The sequence below is a fragment of the Oncorhynchus tshawytscha genome, linkage group LG29 (assembly GCF_018296145.1).
Source record: "Oncorhynchus tshawytscha isolate Ot180627B linkage group LG29, Otsh_v2.0, whole genome shotgun sequence".
In the NCBI taxonomy this organism is placed as follows: Eukaryota; Metazoa; Chordata; class Actinopteri; order Salmoniformes; family Salmonidae; genus Oncorhynchus; species Oncorhynchus tshawytscha.
The window spans coordinates 5,349,280-5,365,130 of record NC_056457.1 but is presented as its reverse complement, the minus strand read 5'-3'; positions in this window follow the sequence as shown (position 1 = coordinate 5,365,130).

The following is a 15,851-nucleotide window of genomic DNA, read 5'->3' as shown; positions in this document are numbered from 1 at the left end:
ACGGCACACAAGAGGCTTCTTCCCCCCGTTGCCTCAGGAGGAACAATATTGCTTGCGATGTCGACGATGTCTCTGGCCTGACCCAGCCCAAATAGAAGAAGAAGCACCTTGATCATATGTTTACTCCTTTGATTTTTGTCCCTTTTAGTATTGTATACTGTAGTACAGTGCATTGTAGGCTGTACACTGTACAATGGACAAATTGTATGGCCCTGAACATTGTGCTGTCCATTTATTAACAGTACTGACTGCTCAATAGATCAACAAAGAACAAGAATTACAGTATCACAGAGAGAAAGGACAAGTTTGTGAGATGCAGGGTACAGTACTGTAAAAATAGGGGTACAAGGAGAAGGAAGAACAAAAAACAAAATTGCAAAGAGCAAAGCAGAGTAGTAATTTCTGATCAATTTTGAGCTACTATGATAGAACATGTTTCCGTTCATCAAAAGACAATGACAGAAAAATATGAATCTTTTTTTTAGATTAAAAAGGTACTTCTCCCTGAGAATTGTATGTTTTGAACCATGTGTTTTCTATTTTTCGGTGTATTGTTTACTGACTCCTTGAGAGTGTATATCATTTTGATCACTTTGTTTATGATTTGAGAGCAGTGTTTGATTTTGAACACAGGTAAAACTGTTTCGAGGCGAATGTCTCATTTTGAGAGAGGAGTCAGAGGTTATGTAAATAGTGCTTGAAGATGAGGTTTTGTGTTTAATGTTTTCAGGAAATGGAGCAAGGTTTCAGAAATGTTGTTTTAGCAATTGAGAAAAACTGTAAAGGCATTTAGCTAGTCTGGTAGGCTTGGGTCACTGGGCAGCTTGCGGCTGGTTTTCCTTTGGTAGCTGGTAATAGTTTTCAAGCCCTGCCACATCCGACGAGTGTGGTTGCACATGTGACATGCTGGTAGAAATGAAGTAAAATGGATTTAGGTTTGCATGCATTAAAGTCCCTGGCAACTAGGAGTGCCGCTTTTGGGTGAGCATTTTCTTGTTTGAATATGGCCATATACAGCTCGTTGAGTGTGGTTTTTGGTAGTAAATAGACAGCTACGAATAATATAGATGTGATCTCTCTTGGTATATAATGTGGTCTACTCCAGAAGGGGGGGGGGTCGGTTTGTTATATCTAGAGTACTTCTCCTGTCTTATCCAGTGTCCTGTGTGAATTTACGTATGCTCTCCCTAATTCTCTCTTTCTCTCTTTCTCTCTCTCTCTCGGAGGACCTGAGCCCTAGGACCATACCTCAGGACTACCTGGCATGATGACTCCTTGCTGTCCCCATCCACCTGGCCGTGCTGCTGCTCCAGTTTCACCTGTTCTGCCTGCGGCTATGGAATCCTGACCCTTTCACCGGACGTTTTTACCTGTCCCAGACCTATTATTTGACCATGCTGGTCATTTATGAACCTTCTGAACATCATGGCCATGTTCTGTTATAATCTCCACCTGGCACAGTCAGAAGAGGACTGGCCACCCCTCATAGCCTGGTTCCTCTCTAGGTTTCTTCCTAGGTTTTGACCTTTCTAGGGAGTTTTTCCTATGCAACGTGCTTCAACACCTGCATTGCTTGCTGTTTGGGGTTTTAGGCTGAGTTTCTGTACAGCACTTTGAGATATCAGCTGATGTACGAAGGGCTATATAAATACATTTAATTTGATTTGATTTTAATGAATCTCCCAGTGTCTGGTGGAAAGCAGACTGAACCAGGTTTTAGGACCTCAAGGACTTTGTGCTTAGCTCCTTTCCATTTCTTATTTTATCCAATCCTTAACAATTACAAGCATACCCATAACATTATGCAGACAGCCACCACTATGCTTGTAAATATGGAGAGTGGTATTCAGGAATGTGTTGTATTGGATTTGCCACAAACATAACACTTTGTATTCAGGGCAAAACGTTAATTGCTTTGACACATTTTTTGATGTATTTCTTTACTGTAATGTCTTGTTGCAAACAGGATGCATGTTTTGGAGTATTTGTATTTTGCACAGGTTTCCTTCTTTTCACTCTGTCAATTAGATTAGTATTGTGGAGTAACTACAATGTTGTTGATCCATCCTCAGTTTTCTCTTATCATAGCCATTAAACGCTGCAACTGTTTTTAAGTCACCATTGGCCTCATTGAGAAATCCCTGAGTGAGTCCTTCCTCTCCGGCAACTGCGTTAGGAAGGATGCCTATATCTTCTTGATAACTGATTTGTAGTGATTGATACATCATCCAAAGTGTAATTAATATCCTCTCCATGCTCAAAGGGATATTCAATGTCTCCTTTTTTTATTTTTACCCATCCTCCAATAAGCGGCCTTCTTTGCGAGCCATTGGAAATCCTCCCTGGTCTTTGTGGTTAAATAAGTGTTTGACTGAGGGACCTTACAGATAATTTGATGTGTGGGTTATACTATTATTGCACACAGAGTTAACCCATGAAACATATTGTGTGACTTGCTAAGCAAATTTTTGCTCCTGAACTTCTTTAGGCTTGCATAAATGTGGCAAAGGTTGAATAATTGTTGGCCCAAGACATTTCATCCTTTTATTTTTTAACATAATTCCACTTATGGGACATTATGGGGTATTGTGTATAGGCCAGTAACAAAAAAAAGACCAGTTGAATCCATTTTAAATGCAGACTGGAACACAACAAAATGTGTTAAAAGTCAAGTTGTGTGAATACTTGATGAAAATGACATTCATCATAGCTAAATTACAGCGGCATATGAAAGTATTCACCCAATTGGCATTTTTCCTATTTCATTGCCTTGCAACCTGGAATTAAAATTGTTTTTTTGGGGGGGTTGTATCATTTGAAGATGCAAAGTATTTTTTATTGTGAAACAAACAAGAAATAAGACCAAAAAAAAACAGAAAACTTGAGTGTGCATAACTAAGTCAATACTTTGTAGAGCGATCTTTTGCAGCAATTACAGCTGCAAGTCTCTTGGGGTACGAATCTATAAGCTTGCATATGTAGCCACTGGGATTTTTGCCCATTCTTCAAGGCAAAACTGCTCCAGTCATTTAAAGTAGGATGGGTTCCGCTGGTGTACAGCAATATTTATGTCATACCACAGATTCTCAATTGGATTGAGGTCTGGGCTTTGACTAGGCCATTCCAAGACATTTAAATGTCTCCCCTTAAACCACTTGAGTGTTGCTTTAGCAGTATGATTAGGATCATTGTCCTGCTGGAAGGTCAACCTCCAGCCCAGTCTCAAATCTCTGGAAAACTGAAACAGGTTTCCCTCAAGAATTTCCCTGTATTTAATGCCATCCCTCAGTCCTTCAATTCTGACCAGTTTCCCAGTCCAGTAGTTTAGTCTCCCGCATGCCTTTTGGCGAACACCAAACATGTTTGCAAATTTTTTTCTTTAAGCAATGGCTTTTATCTGGCCACTCTTCCACAAAGGCAAGCTCTGTGGAGTGTACGGCTTAAAGTAGTCCTATGGACAGACACTCAAATCTCTGCTGTGGAGCTTTCAGCTCATTCAGGGCTATCTTTGGTCTCTTTGTTGCCTCTCAGATTAATGCCCTTCTTGCCTGGTCTTTGAGTTTTAGTAGGCGGCCCACTCTTGGCAGGTTTGTTGTGATGCCATATTCTTTAAATTTTTAAATAATGCTTTTAATTGGCGGCAGGTAGCCTAGTGGTTAGAGTGTTGGGACAGTAACCGAAAGGTTCCTGGATCAAAACCTTCAGCTGACCAGGTAAAAATATGTAATTCTTCCCCTGAACAAGGCATTTAACCCACTGTTCCTAGGCTGTCATTGTAAATAAGAATTTGTTCTTAACTGACTTGCCTAGTAAAATAAAAATATGGTGCTCTTTGGGATGTTCAAAGTTTCTGATGTTTTTTTATAACCCAACCCTGATCTGTACTTTTCCACATCTTTGTCCCTGACCTGTTTGGAGAGCTTCGTGGTGCTCCTTGCTTAGTGGTGTTTCAGAACAGGTTTATATATACTGAGATCATGTGGCAGATCATGTGCCACTTAGATTGCACACAGGTGTACTTAATTTAACTAATTATGTGACTTCTGAAGGTAATTGGTTGCACCAGATCTTATTTAGGGGCTTCATAGCAAAAGGGGTGAATAAATATGCACGCACCACTTTTCCGTTTTTTTTTTTTTCAAATTTTTTGAAACATGCTATTTTTTTTATTTCACTTCACCAATTTGGACTATTTTGTTTATGTCCATTACATGAAATCAAAATCAAAATCCATTTGCATTACAGGTTGTAGTGCAACAAAATAGGACAAACGCCAAGGGGGATGAATACTTTTGCAAGGCACTGTATCAATGGAGATTTGACACTTTGTCACTACAATGGGGGGTTGAGAGAGAGTGAGAGAAAGATCTCTTGCAATATGATGCATATCCATCCATGATCACAGATTTAATGGTCAGCTGCTGGACACCAGATGTCCAGGGCTCTGCCAAGTTTGAGCTCTCTCTCTCTATATCCCTCTCTCTCTCTCTCAACCCCCATTGTCATGACAAAGTGTCAAATCTCCAAGGATAATTTAGCTATGATGAATGTTATTTTCATCAAGGCCTATTTAATGCATTGTTAAGCCTCATTTGGATTTGATGTTAGCATGGTCAGAATGGGTGTGGGTCAGACATAAATACAGTATAATTTGGTATTGCTAATCATATATCTGTCACGACTTCTGCCGAAGTCGATGCCTCTCCTTGTTTGGGCGGTGCTCGGCGATCGACGTCACCAGTCTTCTAGCCATCATTGATCTATGTTTCATTTTCCATTGGTTTTGTCTGGTCTTCTTACACACCTGGTTCCAATCCCATTCATTATATGTTGTGTATTTAACCCTCTGTTTCCCTCATGCCCTTGTCAGAGATTGTATTTTGTTATGATCATGTTTTATAGATTGGTGTGTGACGGGTTTTTGTACCCAGCATTTCTTTTTTTTTAATGGATTTGGTCTTGGAGTTTGTGTTTTAAGCTATTAAAATACTCCATTATACCAAGTTTGATTCTCCTGCGCTTGACTTCCCTTCCACCTACATACACAATGTGACAATATCCATGTAAGGTTTGGATAAATTACATGAGAGTCATGACTATATGCTTTGTACGCGCAAATCATGTAGTCTCGATGCATGCTGCGTATTAGCACAACTTATTGTGGAAAACCATTAAAGTAACAGTATACTGAATGTGTATGAGCACTTCTAACAAAGTATTGATTCTGTGATATTTCCAAGTCGTCTACTTTTATTGGTTCTCTCCAGGTTGAAGTCTGGCTGGCATAAAATCAGGACCTCCATCAAACAGATTATGATAGATCGCTTTTAATAGTATCTTCAATAACTGGCCTCTTTGTTCCAAATGGGTATTTCCCTTTATTGCATGAAAAATATACTTGCATTTCACAAGACATTTAGAAGGGCTTCAGAGGCCAAACCGGGCGCCTTTTTAAATTGAACTTCAGGGAAAACTTTTAAGGAATTGGCCAATGCCGATCTTTCTCCTAAGAGTAAGGAAATCCAGGTTCATTATAGGCAAAAGCAATTTTTTCTTCCAAAAGGCAGAAAATGTTACATTTCCCCCTTCCACCATTACTCAGTCAGTAGTGTGGTGCAGGGCTAATTTAAAGTAGAGACACTATTGGGTTTTGTATGATAAATGAGCCGTGAGAGAGAGACCCACAGTGGGTAATGGGAGGAACGGGTGCAGTTAAGGAGCAGTTAGAATATAAATATCCCTCTCTTCTCAAAACCTGCAGTTGACAACAACAGCATGAGCAGGTAGAATGACGGATAATACCCTGCAGGTGTTTTTCTGTGTGAGAGCAACAAGCAAGTATACAGTATAGGACAAGCAAGTATACAGTATAGGACCTGTTTCTGACATTGTATGTTGTCACTTTGAACCTGCCTGCATTGCATTAAGAATGGATCAATGTAAATATAAAAATGAATGACATATTTTATGTGTGTCTATAAGTATACACTACTGGTAAAAGTTTTAAAACACCTACTCATTCAAGGGTTTTTCTTTTTTTCTTGCTATTTTCTATATTGTAGAGTAATAATGAAGACATCAAAGCTATGAAATAACACATGGCATCATGGAGCTACCAAAAAAGTGTTGAATAAATCAAAATATGTTTTGTATTTGAGATCTTTCAAATAGCCACTCTTTGCCACGATGACCACTTTGCACACTCTTGGCATTCTCGCAACCAGCTTCATGTGGTAGTCAACTGGAATGCATTTAAATTAACTGGTGTGCCTTTTTAAAAGTTAATTTGTGGAATATCTTTCCTTCTGAATGTGTTTGAGCCAATCAGTTGTGTTGTGACAAGGTGGGGGAGGAGGGGGGGGGGTATACAGAATATAGCCCTGTTCAGTTCATTAGCCTCAGAAATTGCAGCCCAAATAAATGCTTCACGGAGTTCAAGTAACAGACACATCTCAACATCAACTGTTCAGAGGACACTGCGGGAATCAGGCCTTCATGGTCGAATTGTTGCAAAGAAACCACTACTAAATGACATCAATAAGAAGCAGAGACTTTCTTGGGCCAAGAAACATGAGCAATGGACATTAGACTGAGTGCTGCATCAGATGACCTGGACTCCACATTCCCCCGACCTCAACCAAATTGAGATGGTGATCAGCATATGTAGGATGTCCTTCAAGACCGTTGGTAAAGCATTCCAGGTGAAGCCGGTTGAGGGAATGCCAAGAGTGTTCAAAGCTGTCGTCAAGGCAAAGGGTGGCTATTTGAAGAATCTCAAAGATAAATATATTTAGATTTGTTTAATACTTTTTTAGTTCCTACATGATTCCATATGTGTTCTTTCATAGTTTTGATGTCTTCACTATTATTCTACAGTGTAGAAAATAGTAAAAATAAAGAAAAATCCTTGAATGAGTAGGTGTTCTACAACTTTTGACCGGTAGTGTGTGATGAACAGCATAATGACATAATGTATTTTTTGAAGTATATAAATGTCAATAAGTGAATACACATAAACATGTTATCTGTCTAGTTACACTGTAATAACACTAGTAACGTTGGAATAGTTTCGTAGGGGCTACGCGACTAACCCATTGTTGTTGTTTTTACTAAACATCATGCAGCACATAGCAAGAATGTAATGGTTGGTCTGCCCTGATTCATTCCCATATAAACATCATTCCTTATAAGAGGAAACAACAAACTGTTTACTTTTTGGAAATAAAACTCCATATTGATTGTTCATATCAAAATTCCTACCCTACTGAGATAAGTGTATTTCCTAAATTGCTTTCTTTACCCATGGGTTAAATTCACAGAGAGAGTGTTTTCCGTGCAATCTCTTTCTGGACATAATCTCTCCGGTGGTAAAGTGGTTGGTCGCAGTAGGGGTTGCCATGTACAGTCGAGTAAATCAAGTCCAGACAGTTTTCAGTTGGCCCTGAAAAACACAGGCAATAATTGTGTCATGATCTCTCACCTGAGGCCTTTTATAAGGAAAACTCTGGTATAACAACAACACTGACATTTTTTTGGTTTTATTTAGCAAATAAATCAATGACAAAGCATGGCTGAAATAAATAGCCAAACAATAAATATTCCCTTGTACAGTAGAATAGTAAAGTGATTTGCTATTGCTTTACTTAGATGATAGAATCCACATTAACCAGTAGTGAACAGGGTTTCTTTGAATCCTTGGTAACCATAAATCGTTGAAAACTACACCGACAGTGATTAAATACTGACATAGGTTTGGACTAAACAGGGTATAAGAGCCTTCAGAACCATGTTTGATCATGAAGCGTCTGGTCATGTGGTCATGAAGCGTCTGTATGGACAAGATTTATAGGAATACTTGGCAACAATCTACTGCTGGTGAAGAAAGTGCTATTACTGTAGTCCAGATGCTGGAGTAAATTGCTGGAAAGAAAAAATTGTGGAAAGCACTTAAGTCAAACCACTAGATGTTACAATTGTGTCAGAAAAACACTCATAAAGAGGTGAAAGGGTGACTTTTTAACCCCGTAAAATCTGAAAAGGTCTAATAAATTAGAACTTAGGCCTACATCGTGTACACAGAATGGCGCCAGAGGAGATGGCAGCCGTTTAACGGGCTGCTAACCAATTGTGCTATTGTGTGTGTTTTTTCGCATTATTTGTAACTTATTTTGTACATAATGTTTCTGCCTGCCGTCACTTATGACCGAAAATAGGTTCTGGATATAAGAACAGCGATTACTCACCTCATACAGGATGAAGATTTTTTATTTAACGAGTAATACGCAAAGGATTGACATCAGAGAAGGCCAAAATCCATGTAATTCGCAAGAAGAAGAGACAGAGCTATAGGGGACATAGGTCAGGGTGCCTTGTAAGAATCTGAAGGCGAGTGAGTAACACGCCTCTACCGTCTATACTATTAGCCAACGTGCAATCATTGGATAATAAACTGGATGAGCTCCGATCAAGACTATCGTACCAACGGGACATTAAAAACTGTAATACCCGTGGCTGAACGATGACATGGATAACATACAGCTGGCAGGGTTTTCCATGGATCGGCAAGATAGAACAGCTGCCTCCAGTGAAACAAGGAGTGGTGGTCTGTGTCTATTTGTCAATAACAGCTGGTGCACTAAATCTAATATTAAGCAAGTCTCAAGGTTTTGCTCGCCTGACGTAGAGTAGATCATGATAAGCTGTAGACCACACGATTTACCTAGATATTTTTCACCTATATTTTTTGTAGCTGTCTATTTACCACCACAAGCCAATGCTGGCACTAAGACCTGCACTCAATGAGCTGTATAAGGCCATAAGCAAACAAGAAAATGCTAATCCAAAGGCATTTTCTTAAACGGCTGCCATCTCCTCCGGCGCCATTCTGTGTACACGATGTAGGCCTAAGTTCTAATTTATTAGACCTTTTCAGATTTTACGGGGTTAAAAAGTCACCCTTTCACCTCTTTATGAGTGTTTTTCTGACACAACTGTAACATCTAGTGGTTTGACTAGTGGCCGGGGACTTTAATGCATGGAAACGTAAATCAGTTTAACCTAATTTCTACCAGCATCTTACATGTGCAACCAGAGGGAAAAAACACTCGACCACATTTACTCCACACACATAGATGCATACAAAGCTCTCGCTTGTTCTTAATTTGGCAAATCTGACCATAACTCTATCCTCTTGATTACTGCTTACAAGCAAAAACTAAAGCAAGAATACCAGTGACTCACTCAATACGGAAGTGGTCAGATGATGCAAATGCTAAGCTAAACGACTGTTTTGAAACACATACTGGAAAACTTTCTGGGATTCTTCCAATGGCATTGAGGAATGCACCACATCAGTCTCTGGCTTCATCAATAAGTGCATCAACGACGTTATCCCCACAGTGACCGTACGTATACACCCAAACCAAAAAGCCATGAATTACAGGCACCATCCGCTCTGAGCTAAAGGGTAGAGCGGACGCTTTCAAGGAGCGGTACTCTAACCTGGACGCTTAAAAGAAATCCCTCTATGCCATCCGATGAACCTTAAAAATGTCAAAGCATCAACACAGGACTAAGATTGAATCCTACTACACCAGCTCCAATGTTCATCGGATGTGGCAGAGCTTGCCAACTATTACAGACTACAAATGGAATCACAGCCGTGAGCTGTCCAGTGACACGAGCACACCAGATGAGCTAAATGACTTCTATGCACGCTTCGAGGCAAGCAGCATTGAAGCATGTATGAGAGTACAAGCTGTTTAGGACGGCTGTGTGATCATGCTCTCCATAGCCGATGTGAGTAAGATATTTAAACAGGTCAACATTCACAAGGCCGCAGAGCTAAGCGGATTACCAGGATGTGTACTTACCAGCATGAGTAGTCATTGACCGAGTCGGTAATACCAACATGTTTCAAGCAGACCACCATAGTCCCTGTACACACGAACACCAAGGTAAGCTGCCTAAATGACTACCAATGCGTAGCAATCACGTCTGTAGTCATGAAGTGCTTTGAAAGGCTGGTCATGGCTCACATCAACACTATTATCACAGAAACCCTAGATCCACTCCAATTTGCATACCGCCACAACAGATCCACAGAAGACACAATCTCTATTGCACTCCACACTGCCCTTTCCCACCTGGACAAAAGAAACACCTACGTGAAAATGCTATTCATTGACTACAGCTTATCGTTCAAGACGATAGTGCCATCAAAGCTCATCACTAAGTTAAGTACCCTGGGACTAAACAAATCTCTCTGCAACTGGATCCTGGACTTCCTGACAGGCCACCTCCAGGTGGTAAGGGTAGGTAACGACACATCTTCCTTGTTGTTCCTCAACACGGAGGACCCTCAGGGGTGTGTGCTCAGTCCCCTCCTGTACTCCCTGTTTACCCATGACTTCATGGCCAAACACGACTCCAACACCATCATTAAGTTTGCCGACTACACAACAGTGTTCACAGACAACAATGAGAAAGCCTATAGGGATGAGGTCAGAGAACAAGCAGTGTGGTGCAAGGATAACCTCTCCCTCAATGTGATCAAGACAAAGGAGATGATCGTGGACTACAGAAAAAGGAGGTCTAAGCACGCCCCAATTCTCATCGACTGTGCTGTAGTGGAGCAGGTTGAGAGCTTAAAGTTCCTTGGTGTCCACATCACCAATGAACAATTATGGTCCAAACACACCAAGACAGTCGTGAACAGGGCACAACAATCCCTATTCCCCCTCAGGGGACTGAAAAGATTTGGCATGGGTCCTCAGATCCTAAAAAAGTTATACAGCTGCACCATCAAGAGCATCCTGACTGGTTGCATCACCACATGGTATGGCAGCTGCTTGGCCTCTGACCGCAAGGCACTACAGAGGGTAGTGCGTATGGCTCGGTACATCACTGAGGCCAAGCTTCCTACCATCCAGGACCTCTATACCTTTGGTGTCAGAGGAAGGCCAAAGACTCCAGCCACCCTAGTCATAGCCTAGTCATGCTACTACATGGCAAGCGATACCGGAGTGCCAAGTCTAGGTCCAAAAAGCTTTTTAACAGCTTCTACCCCCAATGACTCTGTACCAGTACCCCCTATAAATAGCCTCATTACTGTTATTTTATTGTTGCTCTTTAATTTTTATTATAAAAAATATATATATATTTTTTATTCAGGTTATTTTAGTAAATACTTTGTTAACATTTATTTTTCTTAAAACTGCATGGTTGGTTAAGGGCTCGAATACCTGTATTCGCTTAATATTCATCGCCAAACCCACTGGCTCCAGGTCATCTATAAGTCTTTGCTAGGTAAAGCCCCGCCTTATCTCAGCTCACTGGTCACCATAGCAGCACCCACTCCAGCAGGTATATCTCACTGGTCACCCCCAAAGCTAATTCCTACTATGGGTGCCTTTCCTTCCAGTTCTCTGCGGATAATGACTGGAACGAACTGCAAAAATCACTGAAGCTGGAGACTCATATCTCCCTCACTAACTTTAAGCACCAGCTGTGAGAGCAACTCACAGATCACTGCACCTGTACATAGCCCATCTGTAAATAGCCCATCCAACTACCTCATCCCCATACTGTTATTTATTTTGCTCTTTTGCACCCCAGTATCTCAACTTGCACACTCATCTTCTGCAAATCTGTCACTCCAGTGTTTAATTGCTATATTGTAATTATTTCGCCACTATGGCCTATTTATTGCCTTACCTCACTTTTCCTACCTCATTTGCACACACGGTATATAGACCTTTTCTATTGTATTATTGACTGCATGTTTGTTTATTCCATGTGTAACTCTGTTGTTGTTTGTGTCACACTGCTTTGCGTTTATCTTGGCCAGGTCACAGTTGTCAATTAGAACTTGTTCTCAACTGGCCTACCTGGTTAAATAAAGGTGAAATAAAAAAAATAAAAAAAATAATGACAAATAAAATTGGATTTCATTTATTCATAACCTAGGTTTCAGATTTGTTTCAGTTTTAACTCTCAAAATTACACGTTTTAATATTTTTATTATAGATAAACAACTACATTGGATGTTCTAAGTCCATGTTACTGCAAATATATATATATATTTTGTATTTGTGGTCAGATTTTTTTGTTGGAATTGTTATGTAATTCCTCTTACATTGGGCACCTAGCGAGACAGGACTGTGTTTGTCTAGCCTAGCAATGTTTCTGTAGGCTACGGTGGTGGCAGAGTTTACAAAACAAATCCCCACACAATTTAAACAAACAATAGTCATGATATGATTCTGACAGGTAGGTATAGGCCTACTTTGTAGTTAACATGTAATTGAGAATGTTTTGGGGAAAGGCTTTCCATCCAGGTTCCAAAAAAGACAGATGCAGTATCATTAGTACACTATCACTAACTGACTGCACACACACACACACACACACACACACACATACACACACACACACACACACACACACACACACACACACACACACACACGCATGCATGATGTTGCTTCTTTAGAAAACTCTAGGAAATACGAGTCATTGATTAATTATTTTCATGTCATATGACAGACTTGTGCAAACTAATGAATTCTGATTAGTTGAATAGTTCTACATTTAGGAAATTAAGTTTCTAAACTAACTAGGCTACATATATTGCAAATGAGTCCCTGATATGATTTATTATATGATTTGATATATTCAATAAGCGTATTATTAGGCAACATATGCAGCCAAAAGATCAAGGAGTTGAGTAGGCCTGTACATCTGTCACTGAGTCTCTCAGTTTTCTACCTCAACTGCATTGTCCTCCATTCCTTTGGTTGAAGTTGAACTGTCTGTGCGCCAAGAATCACGTTCTTGATCCGTATCATCCCTATTTGACTCGGCTCATTTAGCAGCCTCTCCCTCGCAATCGTTGCTCACTTTTACTTCTTTAACACTCATCACATCTGTTAACGTTTTGCTGCACCCATCTTGAGAGTTCTCAGCACCAGCTTTTCATTTTTTAACCGGTAAGGGAATAGGGAATTTAGGCCCATCTTGGTAGGGCAGCCGTTCCCTACTACAATGGCCCAATAGAAAAAACTGATAGATTATGTCAACAGAGAAAAAGGTATATCCTAGGCTACTGCAAAAAAAACAATGAAGAGGCCCATGGGTCACACAAAAATGCTTAAGCCCATCTGGCTTTAGTGTTTCAATAATGTAATTCCCTCTTTGGTTGTGAAATAAATCTAAATGCCAGTTTACAATCAAGTGATTCTAAAACTGTGGGACTGACTTAGGGCTTGGGTCCAGTTGATGGAAACATAATGTTTTATTTCTACATTAGCCATGAGACATCACAATAAATAATATGATGGTATTTCAGTTGGTTAAAATATAGGAAACCTACATTAAAAAGGTAGAGGTGCTTACAAGTAAACAGAATGAAAAACGCATGAAATCATGTCTGAATTGTTTGCAAACATTTATATCAAAGCCCAATACTACCTTCATTTATCTAAGTAGGAATTACATTGGAATGCACTTCACTAAAGGATGTTTTTACAAATTGGACATGGAATAAGAGATGTGCACATCTTCATTGACTTCTCTTACCCTTTCAAAAGCATAAAAATACTATTTCCTATCAGGGTTCTTTGTGACGTTCAACATTTTACAAAGTCATTGGAGAGAGAATGAAAAGTGTATGTTTCCCACATCTGTGACCTGCCCTATATTTCTAATATGGAAACTCCTGACGTGGACAAAAGACACATGCATCAAGGACCTAGCGGCCGTATGAAAATATATTAGTAATGATATTTGTAATGTGATGCTTTTGGGACTGATGTTTCTCTTCACTTGGAAGTGTTCTGAGGAAAGAAATGGTAAACAGCGACTCCTAAGGATAATTTGACCACAGAGAAAACCGTGCCATTTATTTTCTTACTGCTTCACGCTATAAATGTGACTGTATTTCACTGAGAAAAAAAAGTATTACTGCAGCTAGAGACACCTTGGTGCATACTGTGCTGGATAAATCCCTTGTGAAAAAAACACATGAATTTCATGTGATCACGTGATTTTATGTGACGTCTCATGTGAAATACAATAAATGTGACGTCATGGGAATGCAACATTTCAACATCTGATGTCATGAATTAGTGTAAAATGTTGTACTGTGACTACACTTGGGATTTGAACATATAATCTCTCGGCCAGGAGCAACTTCAAATGTCCTGCTACATGTCCTTCTACAACACCAGGGGCCTCATTTATAAAACTGCGCGGAGGATTCACTTCAAAAGGTAGCATACGGACTAAACACAGAAAGTGCTTACGCACAACAATATAAAATATATTAATATTTATAACACAGTGCGCTGCACGTCCCACACCGGTTTCCCTTTATAAATCACGATCAACTTGAAATTTGGCGCACGTGAGCGAGCGTCTTGTCCCACCCTTTTAACGCCCATAGTTGCCTATAGATAGTCAGTGAAATGCCCCTAATTTATATTCATCCATACTGAATGCATGATGGCAAATCCCAACAGAAAGGCTAACAAAAAGACATTTCACCCAGTGTGAAATGGATGTTCCTGTAGGAGAGGTTGAAGCTACAAAAAAATTAAGTGTTTGGTGGACAGAGTGTTGGCATTGCAAATGCCAAAAAGGCGTTAGAGTGGCAGCATGTGGCGGACGCTGTGAATGCTGCTGGCTCAGAAGTTCGAACCCTCTCAGAAATAAAAGAAATGGTCTGACCAAAAAGAGGAGGTCAAAAGGCGCATAGCCTTACACAGACAAAGTGTTTGCGCCACAGGGTGGAAAAGTGGACACTGGAGCTCAACCCCCTTGGTGAGCAACTTAGTGGTATTATAGGGGAATCCCTCCTGAGTGGAATAGTGACAGAGGTGGAGGGGGACACGGACATGCAAGACGCACCGGATTATCCAGGTATGTAATTAATATTCCCTCGTTTGAAAAGAGTAAACCAAATGCATTCAAGTTGTGTTTAAACATTCATTTACACAAACAATTGTGTCATTGTCTATTGTTTTTAGTCACTGCGTGTTCCAGCGGGGTCGGAGGTGCTGCATCTGAGCAGGAGCTGATTGCGCCCAGCCCCAGCGTCTCCACTGCAACTCGTGTGTCACAACCCTCCAGCGGCCGTGTCCTTACAGATGCAGTCCTCCAAACGCAGAGAGACACCATTGACACTATTAACGAGGTTGCCTTTGAGTTGAAGTGGGACAGGCACGGCTTGGTTTTGTGGCTGCTTCTCTGTAAAGCTGGGCCCTCTACAGCACAGAGATCCAAGAGAACAGTAATCAGAACCGGCTCATAAGCCACCCATCATCATTGGTCAGTAAATCTTTCTGGTCTTAGAAAATTTGCTCTCTCATAATTCATCCATTCGCCAAATCTTCCAACAGAGCCAAAGCAGCCATTGTGTGTCGTTACACATTGTAATTGCATGCCTTTTTATACCCACCCATTTGATTGTCAAGGCTGCCCAATTGCGTAACACCTTCAATGTGCGGTAATTACCATTATTGTAACTGACAAAGACAGGACCATTATCACATTGACAGTTTTGTGCAAGGAACATGTGATAACAATACATGAAACTGCACATTCGTATCTGCCCGACTGAGGCATCGAAAGCGGCATCAGTTTAAACGTAATTTGTCCTACTGTTCACCTTATTATTGATGGGAATACATTTCGTAACATGCAAGGATTGTTTAATAATTACAGATCCAATTAAATATGATTCCTGATTGAACTGGACAACATATTTGAGGGGTTCTTTTGCAAAAACAGATATCTCTGTTTGTATGTATTTATCCTAAATCATGTTTTTTTGTGTGCACTCCAGGGAACTC